General features: G+C 42.0%; 1 pseudogene; it reads right to left on the bottom strand.

Annotated features, from left to right (window-relative positions):
- Positions 1-2,780: 2,780 nt before the first annotated feature.
- On the bottom strand, positions 2,781-9,990 carry LOC144465063 (uncharacterized; annotated as a pseudogene).
- Between the last annotated feature and the right edge of the window lie 9,138 nt (positions 9,991-19,128).

Genomic DNA, 19,128 nt, shown 5'->3' with positions numbered 1-19,128 from the left:
CAGGTTATGTTGGACGTGGGAAGTTGGGAGAGCTCTGGGGGATTTATTCTGAGGATCCCCACCCTGGATTTTGCAGCCAGTTCTACCAGCTGCAGTCTGGATGTTTTGACTAAAGAAATAAAAAAAGCTGCATTCTTTAAAAGACTCATTTTATTTATATATTTTATATATGTATTATATATTCCTTTCACACATCACAGGGAAATTGTTACAAGTGCTTATCCTGTAGTGTGAATGTGCGTGCATGTATGTGTGCATATGTGTGTGTCATCTAACACATAAACAGGACAAGCAGCAGTGCCAGGCAGATATCTACAGAGCCTGCAAGCTGAGACACACAATAACACTGAGGCAAGGCGAGGCAAGTTGTATAGCACATTTCAGACAAAATGCAACTCAAAGTGCTTTGCATAAAAAATAAAATGATTTTAAGAAAGGACAACATGTAAAAGCAACACAAAGCAACAGTACACCGAAGAGGATTCAATACTATGTATAAAACAACTTTTCAACCAGGATTCCTAAAATACAATAGGAGAAGTCATGAGACGAGAGACTCCAGGCTGCAATCATATGTTTAACACAGGAGAGGTCATGAGACAAGAGGCTCCATGCTGCAGTCATATGCTTAACACAGAAGAAGTCATGAGACGAGAGGTTCCAGGCTGCAGTCATATGTTTAACACAGAAGTCATGAGGCGAGAGGCTCCAGGCTGCACACATGTTTAACACAGGAGAAGTCATGAGACGAGAGGTTCCAGGCTGCAGTCATATGTTTAACACAGGAAAGGTCATGAGACGAGAGGCTCCAGGCTGCAGTCATGTTTAACACAGGAGAGGTCATGAGACGAGAGGCTCCAGGCTGCAGTCATATGCTTGCAGGAGAAGTCATGAGACGAGAGGTTCCAGGCTGCAGTCGTATGTTTAACACAGGAGAAGTCATGAGACAAGAGGCTCCATGCTGCAGTCATATGTTTAACACAGGAGAAGTCATGAGATGAGAGGCTCCAGGCTGCAGTCATGTTTAACACAAGAGAGGTCATGAGACGAGAAGCTCCAGGCTGCAGTCATATGCTTAACACAGGAGAAGTCATGAGACGAGAGGCTCCAGGCTGCAGTCATATGTTTAACACAGGAGAGGTCATGAGACGAGAGGCTCCAGGCTGCAGTCATGTTTAACACAGGAGAGGTCATGAGACGAGAGGCTCCAGGCTGCAGTCATATGTTTAAAACAACTTTTCTACCAGGAAACTCTACCAGGAATACATTACAAAACACAAGATTATGTTTAAAACAACTATAGTGTCAGGTGCGAGCTTTTATTCTGAAATTTAGAAGCAGGAAAATGTACCAGGATTCCTAAAATACATTACAAAATACAATATTACATTTAAAACAACTATAGTGTCAGGCGCGAGCTTTACAAAAAACAATATTATGTTTAAAACAACTATAGTGTCAGGCGCGATCTTTACAAAATACAATATTATGTTTAAAACAACTATAGTGTCAGGCGCGAGCTTTTATTCTGAAATTTAGAAGCTCGGGGGGCGTGGCTTCTTTATCACCAGAGGAGAGGTCATGATACCAGAGCCATGAGACGGGAGGCTCCAGGCTGCAGCCATACAGTCTTGGGCAAAGTTGGAAAACTTTAATTTACATTTGTCTTTGATGAAGATGTGTTGAGATTTATTATCTAAAACTGTCTGAGACTGTTGAGTCAAGATAGTTTATTTACTTTATTAATCCCCCTGAGGGGAAATTCAATGTTTTCACTCTTGCTTGTCAATTACACACAGGTCCGAAAGACACACACATGCACAAACAGAACCTATACATGCACAAGGTGGAGAGATGTCAGAGTGAGGGGGCTGCCCTTGGTGAGGCGCCCCGAGCGGTTGGGGGGTTCGGTGCCTTGCTCAAGGGCACCTCGGCAGCGCCCAGGAGGTGAACTGGCACCTCTCCAGCCACCAGTCCACGCTCCATATTTTGGTCCGGACGGGGACTCGAACAGACGACCCTCCAGTTCCCAACCCAAGTCCCTATGGACTGAGCTACTGCCGCCCCAGAAAAAGGGAAATTCAAGCTTTTGCTCCCTTTATTTTAGTTGAATACCCCTGCTCTAAAACATTAACAGCATTTAAGTATGATTATACAGCTAAATGAAAAATACCAATATATACAATACTTTTTTGTGATCAATTTTTTATTCAAAGATTATTTACATTATGGTGCAAAGTATCATCACATTCATAACAGTGACATAAGATGACAAAGTAAGATATGAACTCTACACCTCCCCTCTCCCCCCAGTAACCCTTCAGCCCTCCCAGTCAAAACCCACCCCAAGACCCTTGATATAAAGACATCACGGCAGAATATATAATTGGAAACAAACCAAACAACAACAAAAAACAAGACAGATAATATCAATCACTCACACACACACACACACACACACACACACACACACACACACACCCTAGAAGAACGCCGCTTTTTATTTTATTCTATTTTTTTTTTTACCAGAAACTTTGAATACAAAACCAAACACTTTCTATATATATAACCAAGCCAGATATCGTCTGATCCATAACTGACAGGGGTAAACAACTTTCAGAGAGAGAAGAAGGAAAGAGAAGAAGATGAAGAAAATAGGAACATGAAGTTCATAAAACAATCAAGCATGGGCATTTTACATTTATATACAATACTTGACAATACACATCAATTTCAATCAGTCTGACATTCATCAGGCAGCATCACACATCATTGCCAAATCATGCAATTTCACAGAGAATGGGTGTTTGTAAGTTTGTAAGACACACATAGACTTTTAATATTTTGTTGATGTTTTTCTGATATTGGTGTGGGATGTGGTGCAAAATGCCAAACAGCTTCAGCCTCTGAATAGATCGCTCCACATGTATCCTGGCCCTGGATATCTGTCTGTTTTTGCTTACTTCCTCCTGTGTAAACTGTCCATCAACAAGGAAAGATGGGATGTTAAGTGAAACTCCCTCTGGCAAAATGTCTCTGATGGTGGAAACCCTTGTCTGCCATTACCATATCACCTGGTTGAAAATGCTGGAGAATTCCACAGTCAGCTGTTATAGCTTTGTCTGAGGCACTCCCACCATAAAGGTCACTACCAAAGGTGATCACTCCATTGGGAGCCACACCAATCAGAGCCTTCAGTGTGGTATGTCCTTTGTGCTGTACAAATGACTCTGTGTCTCCAGGCTCACTGTGTTAGAGACAGCTACCTCAGTGCAGTCAAGAACTATTCTGCAGTTCTGAAAAGCATGAAAACAGTCTGGCAGTGAGGTCTGATTTTTGGCTGTGGAGGGGATGTTGTTTTCCATCATACCAACATACAAAATATCATACAGTGCACTTACAATGGTGGTAAACATATTTGTTACAGTGGCTGTGCTACAGTTAAACCTGGTTGCCAAGTCCATATGCCCACAATTTAGCTTGAGCTTCATGAGGGTAAGGCGAAACTGATCAACTAGGGGCAAAATTTGTACAGTCCAATCAGAATGATACTTTAGTTCAAATTTGGAGAGATGTGCTTCCAAAAATAGGACAGTGGCAGCATCAGGCAATCCGGTGTAATATTGCACTAGGTCAGGATTGGATGAAATTTGGTTGAAGGAAAAAATTTGTTTCTGTTTCTCGAATTGTTTTTTTCAGTTCTTCGTTCTCTTTTTTAAGCATCTCATTTGCTATCTGAAGCTCAAGACTTGTTGAAGTGCAGGGGGTCTGCACAGCTGCACTGTCAGCATCTTGCAGCAGATCTAATCTCTCCTCCTCCTCACCACCAGTAGCAGTAGCGGTGCTTCCTGCCTTGTGTTTTGGGGTATGGCTGGGACTGTCAGGGAAGTCTTCCCCTCGTTCCATTTAACACAGCAGCTTTTCCATTTGGGAAGTGCCAACTGCACACCCTGGAGTTGCAGTCTGGGGTGAAATTTTCACGCCTGTAAAATAACAATTAGATCTTAATTGGTTACATGCTTAGGTAAAAGATGAAACAGTGTTCATAAAGGCCTGGTGTGACTAGAGCAGTGTTTCCCAAACTTTATTTCTGGGGACACACTTTTTAAAAATGGCAAACCATTGTGACCCAGCTCACAACAGGTCTTATCTAAACAACATTCTCACGGTCATAGAAAAACTGGAAAAGTCCTGGAATTAAGTAAAATCATCTAAACTTTTGGAAAAGTCATGGAATTTTGTTGTCTGTGATGTTATCAATTAGGCTATCTTATATTAATCATGGGCACAAGAGCTCCATCTCTCCTAAAACCTTCTCCAGGCCCCCTAAACTTTCCTCAACTGGGCTGAAAAAAAATAGAATAAAATAAAAAGCGGCGTTCTTCTAGGCTGTGTGTGTGTGTGTGTGTGTGTGTGTGTGTGTGTGGTTACCCTGTGCCGCTGTGTGCGCATTGTGAACCATGGTGCGGTAATGTGTGGTGGTTATATAAACTGATCAGGGCTGATTAGCTGAAAATCTGCCGATCATCATGTTGTTTCCCCTTTCATAGCCACGGTCAGCTTGTTTCACATCGTATAATAATATTCACATGTACTATGCAAAATGGCATGATTTTCAACTCAGCCTTTAAATGTCTTGTTATAGTTCAGTCTAAAACTAAAGCTACTTCTTTATTTGTGTGACTGCAGTCGCTAGCATATCGGTATGTTTACCAGCCTATTAGCTTCATGCTAATTTCAGAGCGTCGGGTGTTATAAAAGTTATTTATAAAGTAGGCTGACCAAACATCCTCTTTTGCCCGGACATGTCCATTTTTCACATCCCGTCCGGGGCCTCCGGGGGGTTTTTATAAACTGATGATAATGTCCAGTTTTCCGTGTGTTTGTGTGTGTGTGTTAGAGTGCGGCACAGGCCGCATATTTCTGCCGAACCCGAACCGAGCCCGACATTATTTAATGACCAAAGCACTGAGTTTGTGTCACACAGTTGTTATGGTTACAGGCTATTTAACAGGTTGGGCGTGCGCCGGGCGTGCTCAGCGGAGAGTGAGACCTCCGTGTGTGAGACGGGAGCGGGAGGCGGGAGGTCCGAAGCTTCCAGCGAGAGGAGATGGAGACATAAAACAAAATAAGCTAAAATAGGAAAAACCTGTCTCCCTCTTTTATTTTATTTTCAGTGTTTAATCAAGGCGGAGGCGGGCGGCTGGAGGTCCGAGACTTCCAGCGAGGAGAGAGGTAGAAACAAACAGCCAATGTGTGTCTGTGTGTGCTATGTTCAGGTGTTGTCACGTAAACAACAGTGCCCAAGCAATAAACAGGACAGACAATAGGATTTTATTTATTTTTACACTACATTTTTACTGAAAGCTGACCAAATCCGACCTGAGCCCGAATACAATTTATATAGCTATAACGGGTCGGGCCGGGTTTGGTCAAAAATGTAGCTCTACATTTTTGACCAAACCCGGCCGACCCGTCAGATACCGTTGGGCTTGGATCACCACACTCTAGTGTGTGTATGTGTCTCCTATAGAGGCCTATCTGAATTTCTGTCTTTGAGAGATATTATTTTGTGATAAAAGTGAATTTTCTATTCATAGGCCTACATATAAATTTTAAATATATTAAAATGATAAGGCATCTTTGAGTAAACGGCAAGTATCATTTAAGTAGTCGTGGCCGGCTGAGTGTCCTCTTTTTTGGAAATCAAAATATGGTCACCCTAGCCTTTTTGACTGGAAAATACTGTTTCATTGATGCAATGATCCCAAATGGTCTCTTCTTTATCAGAAAGAGGTAGATATCCTTCAAACTGTTCCAGGGGTACCAGAGTACATTTAAAGGGTAGGTTCACATTTTTATTCAAGTCTACATCAGTAACTGCTGATCCTGGTACAGGGTTGCAGAGGGCTGGAGCCTATCCCAGCTGACAATGGGCGAGGTTGCCAGACTATTACAGGTCGGACACATAGAGACAGATAAACATTCACACTCACATTCACACCAACAGGCAGTTTTAGAGTAACCTAATCTAACCTGCATGTCTTTGGAATGTGGGAGAAAGCCAGAGGACCACAGCTGGCAGCTGGATTCAAACCCTCTTGCGAGACGACAACGCTGATCACCCTAACTAGGGGTAACTAGGCCGCACCCCCTCCCATCCACCCCCCCCCCCCGCACCCCATCAGCCTAAAAAAGCTTAAAAAAAAAAAGAATCTGAATTTAAACTCAATTTGTCTGACTTAGATTTATCTCTTTCATATCATTAATGCATAGATCTATGCTTTCAATGCAGCCTGCCTGACTACATACTGAGGCTGCGCTCAGAGGTGGAGCGGCGTTTTGATCAGGAGGGACTCGCGTAGCTGGCAGTTCTTGAAGCGGCTCAGGGGAAACGAGTGGATGTGGGTTCCCCGGAACTGACCCCCTTTCCACGAGAGTGGCTAATAGAGCTTAGATCGGGCCCAAAAAAATCCAGCCCGACTCGGCCCGAGCCCGTGCACGTTATGTCCGGGACCGGCCCGGCCCGTCCAATTAACTGTAATTATGGGCCCGAGCCCAATTTAAACCCGACATTTTTCAATAAGTTGGCTGTTATAATTAAGAGTATTAAACCGCAATTCTTGTTATTTGAATGGCGCAACACGGAAGCATGATTATGTAATAAAACAGGTGTTTATTTTAGGATCCAGGTGGTGAAGGGCTGTGCGTGCACAATGTCCCAACAGGGGACAGCCCTCCATTCCGAAACCCCCCCACTCCGAAATTGATTTTCAAGTCCATATCGAGTTTCCTGCATCAAACACTGCCGCCCGCTCTCCGTCTCTCGCACAATTCTGAAATTCGTTGTACTACAAAAGCTTGAAATGAACGTTCAACTCGTTGTTTTTTATTGAAAATGTCACTGTCTTCATTTATTAGGCTATGTATAATTTCTCTAGCAGCAAACACATTTAAAGGAGACGCTTGTCAAGTCTTTGTACACGCGCTGGTGCTGAAATCCCCGCTGCAGCCGCCGCTCTCTGCTGACAGCAGACCAGGGGAGAAAAAAAGACATTTCTTTGCTCTGTGCTTTTAGAAAATAGTTCCACTGTGTTTGCCAGGGCATATCAGGCTGTGTGATTATGCACAAAGATTGGTTAACGCATTGGAGCAATTTCATACAATTGCGGACATTTAACATGATAAACTAATTTCAATTCAACATGGTAATTTACTAAGAAGATTCAGCTGAAGCATAATGAGTGTTATATGTCATTAAGATGAAGTATTTGCTTGTTTTGTGGTTAATTATGCACATGATCCATTTGACCCCATCATGCGGCCCGTTCGTCCGTGCAGACAGGGTTATATTGTTCCTTAAATGGCTTGATTTAGTTATCAAAGTTTCATCCCCCCAGCTTGCTATGCTAATCAGACGTGCGTGCGTAGACACGTCGTCTGATCACAGGGGTCAGAAGTGTCAGCTGTTGAAGCAACAACGCGTCGTGTTACGGACGTGTGACACGTAGCGACGCTATGCTAACTAGCTTGCTATGCTAATCAGACGTGTATGCGTAGACACGTCATGTAATCAGAGGGGTCAAAAGTGTCAGCTATTGAAGCAACAACGCGTCGTGTTACGGACGTGTGACACGTAGCATCGCTATGCTAACTAGCTTGCTATGCTAATCAGACGTGCGTCCGTAGACATGTCATGTAATCAGAGGGGTCAAAAGTGTCAGCTATTGAAGCAACAACGCGTCGTGTTACGGATGTGTGACACGTATATATATATATAGACTATATAACTACTGTATATATATACATGTATATACTGTAGCCTATATATACACAGTAGGTATATATATATATGTATATATATATATAAGATAAGATAATATAAGATAAGATACACCTTTACTGATCCCATAGTTGAGAAATTCCAGTGTTACAGCAGTCAAGGAGAAAGAGTCAGATTAAAGATTTCAAAATTAAACTTAAAAAACTGAAATAACTAGGCATGCAAGTAAGTACAAAAATACAAGAGATGGCGATAAATAACAATAACAATAATAATAATAATAATAATAATAATGATAATAATTATAATGAAAATAATAGGAAGTGGATAATAATGAACAGCAGTGAATGAAAATGAGCAAAAAATGAGCAGTAGATAAAGGGAGCACATCTAGTGCAAGTGATTGTATGTGCAAAACAGCAGACAGCTGTGGTGTCCATAAAGTGTCCATAGTGGCAATAAAGTGTCAATAAAGTGTCCATGGTGCAGTCTACTGTGAGCAGTGCTGGTTATGTAGCCTGACAGCAGCAGGCAGGAAGGACCTGCGATAGCGTTCCTTCACACACTTTGGGTGAATCAGTCTATTGCTGAAGGAGCTCTCCAGAGCTTTTATCTCCTCCTGCAGAGGATGGGAGTCATTAGTCCTCAGAGATGACAGCTTGGCTGTCATCCTCCTTTCTCCCACCACCTGCACAGAGTCCAGAGAGCATCCCAGGACAGAGCTGGCCTTCTTCTTGATGACAGGTGGGGATGTGGTATGAAAAGTCTGCAGTGTAGAGGGTGAAGAGGAACGGTGCCAGCACCATCCCCTGCGGGGCCCCCGTACTGCAGACAACCAAGTCCGATACACAGTCCTGGGTCCTGACATACTGCGGCCGGTCCATGAGGTATCCAGGATCCAGGATGTGAGGTGATTAGCCACCCCTATGTGCTCCAGTTTGTCCCTCAGAAGCGCAGGCTGTATGGTGTTGAAAGCGCTGGAAAAAACAAAGAACATGATTCTCACAGAGCTTCCAGGCTTCTCCAGGTGGGAAAGAGCTCTATGCAGGAGGAAGATGATGGCGTCATCCACCCCAATGCCAGGCTGGTAGGCAAACTGCAGCGGGTCCATTGAAGGCAGCCGTGATGTCTGGGCCAGGGGAGGGGCAGACTGATCAAATCTACTGAAGAACAGATTCAGATCATTCACCCACTGCTGGTCACGTCTGGCCTGGGAGTCTGGTTGTTTGTGTCCTGAGATGGTTTTCAGACCTCTCCAGACTCCGCTGACGTCGCTCTGCTGCAGCTGTTCCTCCATCTTCTTTTTAAATCCTTCCTTTCCCCGCCTGATGTTTCTCCGTAGCTCCTTCTGCACGGCCTTCAGCTCCTCCTTGCTTCCAGAGCTAAAAGCTCTCTGCTTCTCCTTCAGGAGAGCTTTTAACTCTGGAGTAATCCAGGGTTTGGTGTTGGAGAAGCAGCTTACAGTCCTGGTGGGTACGGTGTTTTCCACACAGAAGTTTATGTAGTCCGTAATGCATGATGTCATACTGTCAATGTCCTCTCCATGGGAATCGCTGAGTACCTCCCACACAGTGGCCTCGAAGCAGTCTTTCAGGGCCACCTCGGCCTCCTCAGACCATCTTTTCACAGTGTGGGTGGTTGCTGGTTCTCTCTGCACCAGAGGTCTGTAGACAGGCAGAAGATGAACCAGGTTGTGATCAGCTCTTCCCAGGGGGGACAGGGGGGATGAGTGGTATGCCTCCTTGGTGTTGGCATAGAATAAATCCAGTGTTTTATTGTCTCTGGTGTGGCAGGAAACATACTGGGTGAAGGTGGGCAGCGTGGTGGATGGACAGGCGTGGTTGAAGTCCCCAGAGATCAGAAGGAGGGCCTGAGGGTGCTGTGTTTGCAGCCTACTTGTAACAGAGTGGACAATGTCACAAGCAGACTCAGCCTTTGCAGACGGGAGGGCATACACTGCTACCATAATGACATTAGAAAACTCCCTGGGTAGATAATATGGTCTCATGCCAACAGCCAGCAGCTCAATGTCCCTGCAGCAATGCTGTTCCTTGATAGTGATGTGCCCAGAGTTACACCATCTATCATTCACAAACACAGCCAGTCCTCCTCCTTTCCTCTTACCGCTGTCTGCTGTCCTGTCGTGCCTGATGAGCTGGAATCCGTCCAGCACGGCGATCGTGTCCGGTACTTCCGCGTTCAGTCATGTCTCGGTAAACACCAGCACGTTGCTCTGCCGGTACTCCCTCTGATGGCGAGTCAGTGCCGACAGCTCGTCCATCTTGTTGGGGAGCGATCTTACGTTCCCCATGACGACGGACGGGAGGACAGGCTTGTACTGTCTCCTCCGTTGTCGGCGCTGCACTCCAGCGCGACATCCCCGTTTCCTTCTCCGCAGCTCGCCGGGAATGTCGTGCCTCTCCTCGGGCCGTACCGCGGTGTGATGCAGTGCTAACAGCTGGTCCCGGGTGTAAACAATGGAGGCACGGCTGGGCGCCGGGTCCCCGATACGATCGTATCCATAGCAAAATGGGAGAAAGACCGCTATAAAGAGAGCCGTCTTCGTCTCCGTAACAAAACAGAACATAAGTGCTAACTAGCTAACTGAAAGAAAACTCAGTAAGAAAGTTAAATGAAAAGAAAGTGAAAAAAGCTCAGTGGTGAGCAGGAGCTGCTGTAACAGGCGTCCGCACTGGGGGCGCCATCTTGAGATATATATATATATAGGCTATCTATCTATCGATCTATATATATATATATATATATATATATATATATATATATATATATATATAGGCCTATATAGTATGCTGTAAGTGTAGCCTAGGCAATATATATTTACACAGTTTCTATCTATCTATCTATCTATCTATCTATCTATCTATCTATCTATCTTTTTATTTTATTTCCTTGTTCAGGCACTATTTTTAACACTTCTACAACAGATCATTTTTTAGCCTATACTAATAGGATACTTGCAGCTTTATGTTGTTAATGAATTTAAAACATAAATTTTAAGGTCAAGAAAGTCATACTTTGTGGTAAAACTGTTGAGATATACAGTGCCCTCCAAAAGTATTGGAACAGTGAGTCCAATTCGTTTACTTTTGTTGTAGACTGAAAACATTTGGGTTTGACATCAAAAGATGAATATGAGACAGGAGATCAATATTTCAGCTTTTATTTCCAGGTATTTACATCTGGATCTGATACACAACTTAGAAGATAACATTATTTGTAATGGAACACAAAATTTTTAGGTGAGCAAAAGTATTCGAACATATAAACTTAAAATAGATTAAAGTGAATGAGACTTAATATTTAGTTGCAAATCCTTTGCTTTCAATAACTGCATCAAGCCTGTGACCCATTGACATCACCAAACTTTTGCATTCTTCTTTTGTGATGCTTTTCCAGGCTTTCACCGCAGCCTCTTTCAGCTGTTGTTTGTTTTGGGGGGTTACTCCCTTCAGTCTCCTCTTCAGCAGGTAAAATGCATGCTCTATTGGGTTTAAGTCTGGAGACTGACTTGGCCAGTCTAAAACCTTCCACTTCTTGCCCCTGATGAACTCCTTTGTTGTTTTGGCAGTGTGTTTTGGGTCGTTATCTTGCTGCATGATGAAGGATCTCCCAATCAGTTTGGTTGCATCTTTCTTTAAATTAGCAGACAAAATGTTTCTGTAGACTTCTGAGTTCATTTTGCTGCTGCCATCATGTGTTACATCATCAATGAAGATGAAAGAGTCCGTCCCAGAAGAAGCCATGCAAGCCCAAGCCATGACATTACCTCCACCGTGTTTCACAGATGAGCTTGTATGTTTGGGATGATGAGCAGATCCTTTCTTTCTCCAAACTTTCACCTTTCCATCACTTTGGAAAAAGTTAATCTTTGTCTCATCAGTCCATAAAACTTTTTCCCAGAATTTTTGAGGCTCATCTCTGTACCTTTTGGCAAATTCCAGCCTGGCCTTCCTATTCTTCTTGCTAATGAGTGGTTTGCATCTTCTGGTGTAGCCTCTGTACTTTTGTTCATGAAGTCTTCTGCGAACAGTAGATTGTGATACCTTCACTCCTGCCCTCTGGAGGTTGTTGCTGATGTCACTAACAGTTGTTTTAGGGTCTTTCTTTACAGCTCTCACAATGTTTCTGTCATCAACTGCTGATGTTTTCCTTGGTCTACCTGTTCGACATCTGTTGCTTAGTACACCAGTGGTTTCTTTCTTCTTCAGGACATTCCAAATGGTTGTACTAGCTATGGCCAATGTTTGTGCAATGGCTCTGATTGATTGTCCATCTTCTCTCAGATTCACAATTGCTTCTTTTTCACCCATAGTCAGCTCTCAGTTTTCATGTTGGTTCCACCTCTAAATGCAGTCTGCACAGGCAAAACCTATCGTACCCAATCTGAAACTTAGCTCAGACATTCAGTGCTATTTATTGTTTGAATAATCAATGTAATTGGGAAACACCTGGGCAACAAAACACACCTGTCAGTCACATGTTCCAATACTTTTGCTCTCATGAAAAATGGGTGGGTTCAAACAAAAGGTGCTATCTTCTAAGTTGTGTATCAGATCCAGATGTAAATACCTGGAAATGAAAGCTGAAATGTTGATCTCTTGTCCCATATTCATCTTTTAATGTCAAACCCAAATATTTTCAGTCTACAACAAAAATAAAGGAATTGGCCTCACTGTTCCAATACTTTTGGAGGGCACTGTAAGCTTTTTAATTATAAAGACTAAACAGGAGGAGGTCGCGTATGTGATGTCATAGCTTTCGCTTGCTTCCTGCAGCTTGGCCTCCCTGCTGAAATTCCACTGTTAAATGATTAATCGATTTATGACTGAAGATGTCTGTGTGTTTTACATTGCAATTACGTTTTGTTTTGTTTTTTTTCAAAAAAAAGGAAAAAAGAGGCTACAGTAGCCTAATTAAGTAGTAAGTAAACAATAATGACCCCAGGGGGGTCTGAGGACTCAAACTCACCATCCATGGCACATAGTTTGATCGCATATGAATTAATGTATTCATTAAATATCACCCTTAAATAATGATATATCAAGTGGGTTAAGTCATAGTGACCTAACCATTAATTAATTAGGCTAATGTTGTGGACCATTAATTAATGATGAGTTAATGGTGAATTAATGTATTAAATGTATAAATGTGAGTTAGGCCTACCTCAATATCTTAAATCAAATTGTTCACACTATGAGGCTGATGTGGGCAATTGCTCATGAAACAGCCTTCACTGCAAGATAGGGCAGACATTGAAAGAAACTAGAAGAGTTGAACTTTCCGTAGCTGTGAGTTGCTTGTTGGAGCGACATCCCAGTGCTGAGAATTGAATTAACGTGATGGAAATCGTCTGCACACACATTTGCCTACATAGGCTAGCCTACTTGTTTACATAATTTATGAACTCGTTTGCACAGATATGAAACAAATGGAGGAAGAACTGAAGCAGCTTTGTGATGATGCTACTCAAATATTTTCACACGTTATGAGGACAGATCAAACTTATTCTGCAAAGTAGCCTATGGTTTACTAATTTCCCATTTAACTGTTATCACAGACTTGTCTCTCCGTTGTATAAATCAAAAAGTTCATATCACTTTGTGACTTGCTGCATATCATAAATAAACAGCAGATCAACCAAAGTATTTTTGAGAGATTCGGCTTTTAATCAACAGCACACTGATATTGACAGATTCCAGACAACCTCAGTTATACAGTTACATTAACTGGTTTGACTTACTACAAAAAATATGTAGTCAATAATAAAGGTGGTGATGTTTATTTTAAAGACATACATTTAATTTATCCAACAAAAGAAATTCTTAAAATGTACAGACCTTCTGTCTGAATCCTGTGTATTCTGCAAACTGACACAGAAACTATTGTTCATTTATTTTATGAATGTATTTATGTTCAATTATTTTGGATTGATGTTGACAATTTGATTCTTTCTGTGGGGTTAAGATTAATTTGCAAAAAAAGGAAAAAAGGACATTACTTTTTATTTGGAGAAAAACAATATGGACAGAAGACATCTTTTATTTTTAAACCATCGTATTTTAGATGGAAAGTTTCATATCCACAAAAGCAAGTGGACGGAAAGGAAACCCAATATACACAGTGTTGACGCACCGTTTAGTTCTGTTAAAGGACGCGTGGCTCCTCCTGTGGCTGGCGTGCTCTCATCCTCCGTTGTCGTAAAAAACACCAATATATTTCAAAATTCACAAAATCAGCCATCCACACTCATATGGCTTTTGAGGGGATATGTCAATCCACTGATTTTACCGCTTGGAGTTCACAAAATTCAACAAAAAAAGCACTGTCATCACACAGTCCATGCCACGGTCAAAACAATAGACCTCCAGTATGTGCCACGCCTGTGTCAATTAGTGTGGCCTTTAAATAAACAGGTATATTATTGTCACAGCACCGCCCAGCGGCTGCTGATCGAAATGGCTCCAACAACCAGCTAAAATATGAACTGACCAATATGAAAGCCATCAGGACTTTGAATGTTTATGAAGCCTTAAAATCCTCTCTGTAACTTGAATGTACTCACGACTTTGTATATTTGTTTTTTATTGATTTACATTCATGTTCATGAATTAAAATAAAATTGGAGGGAAAAAAACAGTTACACAATAATGAAAAGATATCCCGGCTGCCAGCATTTTCTGGTGAGATAGGCTATGTTAAACAGAAAGTAGTGGGGAAATGTCTGGAGGAACTCTAGAGGAAAGAGAAGTTGCAGAAGAGCGGGCTTCATTATTGAGCAGCTACAGTGGCAGTGGAATTAATGCAAGTGTATTTTCTAGAAAATAGCTTTTTTAAAATAAGAAAAGTCAAATATGAGGTGTTTTCTCATATTTGACTTTTTAGGAAGGCTCTTATTTTTTCTTATTCTACATCAGAATCAAATGAAATTTAGTGTGTGACATTCTGAGGTGGTCTACTATCAATCTGAAGTGAAACCATCCTCTGGAACCGTGAGATTTCATTTTTATTCAAAATAAAAATGAAATCTCTATACAGTCTGGTATTATGGCACTGACTCACAAACCCCAGACTCCACCTTGTGGCAGGAACAGGCAACAACACACAATACCCCAACTGCTGTGGAAATAAGTAGGTAGCTATAATAAATAATATAACAATTTCATGAGACACAATTTGTTCCCCTTGATATAAAGCTGCAAGTATCCTATTATTATAGGCTAACAAATTATCTGTTGTAGAAGTGTTAAAAATAGTGGCTGAACAAGGAAAGAAAATAGATAGATAGATAGATAGATAGATAGATTCTATTCCCCTGAAGGGAGTTGTTTTCCCAGTATTCACCAGCTCATACATTATCTGGCTTATTACACGGCTAATTATCAGTTAAATAAATAATTTGAGACAAAATATTGATTAATTATATGATTTTTATTGATTTATAAATTAAATCGGGAGGAGAGAAAAAAAACAACTGCGGGCAACGGCTGAATCTCCTTGGGCTACATAGCAACGGTCATTAATATCAGAACTCTGAATGCCGCAACTCAAAATCAGAATACAGCATTTAATAGAGCTGTGTAATATATATATATATATATATATATATATATATATATATATATATATGTACAGTATATATGGACCGTTTCATTGCTATTCTGTTGCTAGGGTAACAACTTTGGTCCCTGTTTACTTCCTGTCAGCTTCTGCATTTACATACATTCAAACAGGAAATACAAAGAGACCCATTTAGAATGTGTATGTTGTCCAGTTTGAAACGGTCTATATAGCCTATATAGTATACGTGTCACACGTCCGTAACACGATGGGTTCTTCAACAGCTGACACTTTTGACCCCTCTGATTACATGACGTGTCTACGCACGCACGTCTGATTAGCATAGCAAGCTAGTTAGCATAGTGATGCTACGTGTCACATGTCCGTAACACAACGCGTTGTTGCTTCAACAGCTGACATTTTTGACCCCTGTGATTACATGACGTGTCTACACATGCACGTCTGATTAGCATAGCAAGCTAGTTAGCATAGCGATGCTACTGCTCCTGATACTGATAAATCCGTGGAGCCTCCTTGGTGCACAGAATTATTTCAAAGTTAAGATCCGGGCTGTTCACTCCTGGTGTTAACAAAATGTTGGAAGCCATTCTTTTAATGGCGTTTTATGGTTTCATGAGGTGTGGGGAGTTCACCACTTGGTCTCTTTCTTTCAACCCTCTGCACAATCTGTTTTTCTGATTTAATATTAGAATATGATCATTTCACTGTTTATTTAAAACATTCTAAGACAGATGGGATAAATAAAGGAATGCCTGTGGTGATTGCAAAAATTAATACTGCTTTCTGTCCTTTCGCCTCCATGCTGAGCTACCTGAAAACCCGACCTGCTCCTGCTCCGAGTGACCCGTTTTTCACCATTGATGGCAGCAAGCCCATGACCAGATCTTGGTTTTCCAAAAGGCTGCGTGAACTCTGCTTGAGATATATTCGCTTCAACAAAAATGAAATTCTGCAGGCTCAAAAAATCAGAGTGCTCATGCCCTGTAATTCGGCTTCAATAAATGTTCAGCTGCACATTACGGTTGTGGTGGATTGCTGGGAAGTGGGTTTGCTGCTAATTATCCTTTTAGGCTTAAATAGACTGACAGGGATGATTCTATGGTAGATGCTCCACCATTCTCATAACTGGGCAGCTTCAGGCTCTGCATCTCAAGCTGTTGGGGGTCTTGCAGTTTTGGGGGTCTGCTATTCATTCCCTGTAATGTCTGTCATGCAGATCATTTTCAGGGAATGAATAAATTGAGATAGAGCCTGACGCCAATCTTGCTTCAGCCATGCTAAAATTACTCATGCTCTGCTTCAGTATGCAAATACTTATGCTCAATAAAAATGCTAAATTCAATCCAGAGTTGTCTGACTGAACTGTTGTAGTTGGTTGGTACCAGATATGCTTAAACCATTTTGTGGATCATAGACTGACACAGTACACTCCACACATATCAAATAACAATAGTCACCACTCTATTATCTACATTTCTTTTACAACTGGAAATATTTCATGTCATAACATTGATAATATGCATAAATGAATAATATAATCAAGCAAACATTGATGAAGGTGGCCAAGTCAGAGAGTGAGTTGAGCAGAGGGACGGTGAGAAATAGTGATTTGGGCCACAAGTGCTGGGTGCAGACCCTCAACCACTTTTCCGATGTCAGCTAGCACATGAAGGAAGGTGTCAGGAAACATGGGCCACTCCACAAAGACCTTGTTGAACTTGGCCACAAACGTTTTGAGGAGAACAATCCCTTCAACCACGATTGAGACAAGCAGTTGCTTGTGTCCTTCTCAGCAGGATTCACGAGCATTGCAGATGATGCAGTCAACATTGAGAGAGCGGCTGAAGTATGGAGGGAGATGCAGATAAAGCTGGGTGGACAGTCAGTGACATAGAACATGGAGGTGAAGTTCAAGGTACAGGCCCTGTCATCACCTGTCATGACAGGTCAATGACAAGAAGATTCACCTAAACTCACTCAAGTTGTTCAACTGACTGATAAGCTTTGGCCAACATTCAAGACAAGCATAGAGCCTATTTCTAAGCGGCAAAGAGAAATAGAGAAGTTAGTCAAGGAAAGGAGACAGTTAAGAAAGCAGTGGAAAAAGGCTACAGAAGAAGAAAGGGAGGGAATTAAGGTGTTGCAAGAGGAGTTGAGAAGCAGGCTAGCAGTTCTTAGAAGGGCAGAGCATCTCAGGAAAAAGAGGAGGAAGAAGGAACATGTCAGGACAGGTTTTTTCAGGGACCCTTTTAAGTTTGTGAAAGGATTGTTCAACCAGGAAAAAGGGAGGGCAGCTCAAAGCAGAAAGACTAGAGGTTGAAGAATATTTGAGAAATACATATTCAGATTTAGAGAAGAATAGGATAGTAGGTTTCCCACCCAATATCCCTCCATTAGGAGGGACAGAGCATGAGATGGATGTCAGGCCACCTAGGTGGAAGGAAGTTCAGGAGGTGGTCAGGCGTGCAAAGGCTTCTTCGGCCCCAGGGCCTAATGGAGTCCCCTACCGGGTTTATAAAAGCGCGCCTGATATCCTTAAATTTTTGTGGAAACAGCTAAGAATAGTTTCGGAGAAACAAATTATACCAAGAGCGTGGCGTAGGGCAGGAGGTGTCCTTATTCCTAAGGAGAAGGAGTCTGTGGACCTTAGCGAGTTCCGGATGATTTCTCTCTTGAATGTGGAGGGGAAGATTTTCTTTAGTGTAGTTGCGCAGAGATTAGCTAGCTACTTAGAAAGGAATAGCTTAATAGAAACCATGGTGCAGAAGGCAGGAATACCAGGTTTTTCAGGGTGTTTAGAGCATACTAGCATGATCTGGCACCAGATTCAGGCAGCGAAGATTAAGAAAAGGGACCTGCATGTAATATTTTTAGATCTTGCAAATGCGTTTGGTTCAGTACCGCATAGCCTCATTTGGAGTGCGTTTGACTACTTCAAAGTGCCACAGGTAGTTGTTAACAAAGTGAAAGCATACTTTAAGGATATTAGGTTGTGTCTAAGTACGGCAGGTTTCACAACAGGTTGGCAGAGGCTAGAAATAGGCATCATGGCAGGGTGTACAATTTCTCCATTAGCATTTACTATGGCGATGGAAGTAATCATCAGGGCTTCTAAGTGGGTGGTTGTTGGGGAGAGACAGCAGAACGGGTTGCATCTTCCACCAGTTAGGGCTTACATGGATGACATGACACTGGTGACCACAACAATGCCATGTACAAAGAGGCTACTAGAGAAGGTAAATAAGAACCTCAAGTGGGCCAGCATGAAGATCAAGCCTAGTAAGTCTAGAAGCATCTCGATACGTAGAGGGAAGTTAAGTGACAGGAAGTTTTTCATAGATGATGAGGAAATCCCAACAATTAGGGAAAAGTCAGTAAAGAGCTTAGGTAGGTGGTACAATGTAGAGTTGAATGATAAGGAACAGGTGGTGAAATTTAGAAAAGATGTGGCTGAAGGATTGGATAGAATAGATAAATCAGAACTTCCAGGAAAGTTGAAGTTGTGGCGTTTGCAATTTGGGCTATATCATAGGTTAATGTGGCCATTGTCAGTTTATGAAATTCCATTATCCGTTGTGGAGAGAATTGAAAGGTCGGTTAGCTCCTATATTATGAAGTGGTTGGTCACTCCTAGGTGCCTAAGTAGTGTTGCATTGTATGGAAAAGGGATACTTCAGCTGCCAATAAACGTTTGTTTTCAAAGCCATGAAACTTACCGAGTGGTCAGTGGTGTTCGTTGATGTTCT

This window comes from Epinephelus lanceolatus, chromosome 2, assembly GCF_041903045.1.
Source record: "Epinephelus lanceolatus isolate andai-2023 chromosome 2, ASM4190304v1, whole genome shotgun sequence".
Classification (NCBI taxonomy): domain Eukaryota; kingdom Metazoa; phylum Chordata; class Actinopteri; order Perciformes; family Serranidae; genus Epinephelus; species Epinephelus lanceolatus.
This window is presented reverse-complemented; position numbering and strand designations above follow the sequence as displayed.